The sequence below is a fragment of the Leptopilina boulardi genome, unplaced genomic scaffold (assembly GCF_019393585.1).
Source record: "Leptopilina boulardi isolate dan_hultmark-lab unplaced genomic scaffold, ZJU_Lbou_2.1 LbouV2_40, whole genome shotgun sequence".
NCBI classification, from domain to species: Eukaryota; Metazoa; Arthropoda; class Insecta; order Hymenoptera; family Figitidae; genus Leptopilina; species Leptopilina boulardi.
The window spans coordinates 1,134,019-1,138,646 of record NW_026137974.1 but is presented as its reverse complement, the minus strand read 5'-3'; positions in this window follow the sequence as shown (position 1 = coordinate 1,138,646).

Sequence of the window (4,628 nt, the reverse complement as noted above, 5' to 3'; positions counted from 1 at the left end):
GGAGTTAAATGTCATTGATTAAGTTAATATTGATAAAAAAAATTGTAGAACTTGTGTTATTCCTTTGGTAGAGTTTGTTAAATTGGATTTGTAATTATTCAAGAGTACCAGAAAGACGAAAATTTCTTCTTCTTCTTCTTCTTAAATGACTTGAGAAGACGAAAACTAATGTCACATCAACAGATGCAGCCATTTTGCAACAGACAATAGCGCCACACGCGGGGAATAGGTTAACTACGATACCGTCTGTCGGTAAGTTACCGACTACCGATTCACGAATTATAATTCACGAGACTCCCACCACGTCGCTTCGATAACGACACATCGGTAAATTTTTAACCTCCATTATTCATTCTTCTTTTGGATGGTCTTGTATACAGTAGTGAATAAAAATTAATTTAATTATATTTCTGATTTCATAAGTGTTCAAAGAAAAATATCAACAATGAGCCGCGGGACATTCCGGAATCTGCAACAAAATGGTGAGTTTAATAAATATTATTATTAGTGAAATTGTTAACATTGAAAACAAATTTTTCCAAATATCTGAAATAACAAATTCTTCCAAATTAGTATAATTGTAAAAAATTATAAAAATTAATTATAATTAAAAGAAAGGTTATAATAAGGGGTTAAAGGGGGGGAGGTTATAATATTTAGTGACCTAAATAATAATTTATTAATAATGCGGAAACGTAAATGAGAATTTCCTCTCATATATATATATATACTAAACATCTTAATCATTCTGCCATTGTTGTAGGGAATATCTTGTTATAATCACAACACATGTGACACAGACACACACAAATACATGAAAAGGACTATAATTTGAAATGTTACTCTCATGAGGATGATTCACTCTATTCAGTGATTTGCATGACTTTATATAATTCCCCTTTTCATTTAAAACAATGGGGAATAGTTTCCTTGAAGTCAAAAAGCCTTTAAGTTATAATATGTCACCAAAACCATTATTATAATATAGACATTGCCTTCATCGTTTCATACATATTATGCGGGTTAAATAATTTTTTTTTTCATGTAGAACTAATTATTTTTAATTAGATATTAAATTTCAATTATTTTTTGGTAGCAATTATTTATATTTAATTTATAATTGAATAATAATTATTAATTATATAATTAACTATAGCGCTTCGTGCGCCAACAATCTATTTAAATTTATTAAAAATTTGAAATATTATTTTTATTAAATTTATATTTAATAAAAAGTTTTTAAATTTGAACGCAGCAAAAATTTATTTATATTTAAATATGAACATAAATTATATTTTAATATCCGTAAACTAAATTTTGAGGTTATGTTTGTTTCGTCGTCGTTTCCCGCTAAAATAACATAACCCTCAAAATGTAAGTCATTTTTGGCGGAAAATTCACCTACCCCTCAACGAAGGGAGAGAATTGCGGCTATGTTCAGAGTCTTGAAACGAAAATAACCTCTAAATTCAAAACATTTTTGGCGGGAAATCCACTTCCACTTGCGGCAATATTCGGGAAATCCGGAGAGAGAGAGAGGAGGGGAGGACTTGCGGCTATATTCAGAGTCTTGAAACGAACATAACCTCAAAATTTAGGTCATTTTTGGCGGGAAATCTACTCTCTCAACGGGAAAAGAAGGAATAAAAGGGGGAACTTGCGGCTGTATTCAGAGTCTTGAAACGAACATAACCTCAAAATTAAAGTCATTTTTGGCGTGAAATCCACCTCCACTTGCGGCTATATTCAGAGTCTTAAAACGAACATAACCTCAAAATTTAGGTCATTTTTGGCGGGAAATCCACCTCCTCAACGAAAAAAGAAGGAATAAAAAGGGGGAGAGAATTGCGGCTATATTCAGAGTCTTGAAACGAAAATAACCTCTAAATTCAGTACATTTTTGGCGGGAAATCCACTTCCACTTGCGGCAATATTCGGGAAATCCGGAGAGAGAGGAGGGGAGGACTTGCGGCTATATTCAGAGTCTTGAAACGAACATAACCTCAAAATTTAGGTCATTTTTGGCGGGAAATCCACTCTCTCAACGGGAAAAGAAGGGATACAAGGGGGGAACTTGCGGCTGTATTCAGAGTCTTGAAACGAACATAACCTCAAAATTTAGGTCATTTTTGGCGGGAAATCCACTCTCTCAACGGGAAAAGAAGGGATAAAAGGGGGAACTTGCGGCTGTATTCAGAGTCTTGAAACGAACATAACCTCAAAATTAAAGTCATTTTTGGCGGAAAATTCACCTCCACTTGCGGCTATATTCAGAGTCTTAAAACGAGCATAACCTCAAAATTTAGGTCATTTTTGGCGGGAAATCCACTTCCTCAACGGGTAAAGAAGGAATAAAAAGGGGAGGGGAACTTGCGGCTGTATTCAGAGTCTTGAAACGATCATAACCTCAAAATTAAAGTCATTTTTGGCGGGAAATCCTGGGGGGAGATGGGGGAACTTGCGGCTATATTCAGAGTCTTGAAACAGCAGCGGCGGCAATATCTTTTTGTAATATAGATAGATTATTATAATTTAAATCGAGGGAATAATTACATTGCCCCCAAATGCAAAATAATTTTTGCAGTTGAATAATTTCTTTGTAGAATTTTGAAGGGAAATTAAATATCAATTGTCGTGAATTAAGCAAATGATAATTTTCCCCCTGACACTGGTAGAAGTAATTTCCTATTATATAGTACAAAAACGATATTAATTATATATTAAAAACTTTTCCCTTTTCTCATTTGAAAAATTTCATTCGAATTTCTATAGAACTTAGTTTTTTAAAACCAATTTTTAAATAACAAATTCCTCTCTCTTTTTTAAACAGGTATTTTTTATATAAAAATTTTTCCTAATAAAATCTCTTTTTCTATCATTTCTATTTTTTAATAAAAATAATATTCGAACCCCAATTTAATGGACACAAAAAAATAATTGCTCTTTAGTAAAAGCGAATAGAGAATGCGGAAAAAAATTAAAAAGATACAAATTTAACAGGTTTTTATTTTTTTTAAGTATAATGAAAAAGTGGTTCTTGTCTATATGGTGACACCTTCACTTATTGCTAAGCAACGCTTTAATTACGAGGTCTCTTTGAAGGTGCCTGAAGAATTGTTGGGTCGCGTCCCGATAAAAGATTTTTCCCTCTAGGGGTATGGATTTAACGATTTAATTAAAAGTGCATTAGAGTGTTGAAGCGGTGAGTGAAGAAGAGTGAGAGAGAGTGAGAGAGAAAGGGGGAGGGGAAGAAAGGGAGATGCAACGGACAAGAGCAAGAGAAGTGAAGCATCGAGGACAGTGATTTACATTTTTTAGTGGTCTGAGAAATATCGTCCGTGTGACAAGATTAAAAATTAAAAAAAAAAAAAAAAAAAAACGGTTTTTTTTTTTGCAGAGAAAGATATGATGAATATACGCGACCCTAGACGATGTCACAGACACTTGTCACATTACATCCGGTATTCGATTATACCGCAGTGTCCGCGAATTTTTCGGCGACTTTAATACAAATTGTAGTAAGTCACTGCGAAGGGAAAATACATTATTATTAATTGGTTTCTTTGCGGGAACGTGATATTTTGAAAATGAAAAGGATTTGCGATTTACGAACGTTAGTTGCAGGAAAAAGAAATAACTGAAAAAGATGAATAATTTTGAGGTTAGGTTTTGGGAAAATTTTAAAAATTGAGGTAGTAAAAATAAATTATAGACTAGATTTGGAGGAAAAAAACGACTCGAATTGGATTGAAATAGATATTTTTCTTACTATATGAAACGAGTAAATATGCAAATTAGGTAAAGAAAGACGTTATTTATTTTCGAAAGAGAAAGAAGCAATACCGTTACGTGAAGAGAGACAATGTTATTGCGCACTCTCACACCTTTTTGGCTGCCTGCCTGCAGGTTACCATGGTAACGCACGAGTGTGAGTGAGACAGAAAATTTGAATATTCCTATTCTTAAATTTTCTGTCGCACTCACACTCGTGCGTTGCCATGGTAACCTGCAGGCAGCCAAAAAGGTATGAGAGCGCCTTTATGCGCCATTTTCATTGAATATAAGAGAGAGAGAGAGGAATTCATTAGATTTTTTTGCTTTAAAAACAGAGACCAAAATTAAATTAAATTAAATTGATAAACATAACCTCAAACTCACCAATATGGATTTCCACTCTCATTTAATAATTTTAAATAAAAAAATAATAAAAATTATAATTATATATAATAATAATATAATTATTATATATTTTTAGAAATATTTAGCCTAGAAATTAATCTGAATTTTTTGTTTGTAAATTTACAATAAATAATTCGTGTCACTTTGCCACAAAATGAGGCGACAACATTCGGAGAAATTTTTTCGTCTGCTAGAGATTTTATGTAGGAGTACCAACATAAAAAAAAATTATTAACTAATGGTAATGTTTCGGCGAAATCTACATTATCGGCAGATAATAAAGCAGAGTAGATTTTTAATTTTGTCACTTCTACTTTATTGCTTCAAACAAAAAAAAACTATTTATTATTACCATATCATAAAAGAGAAAAAAAAATAAAAAAAATAATTTTATTTTTTTATTGCTTAATAGAAAGAAATAATTATTAAAATTTTAGAATTAGAAAAAA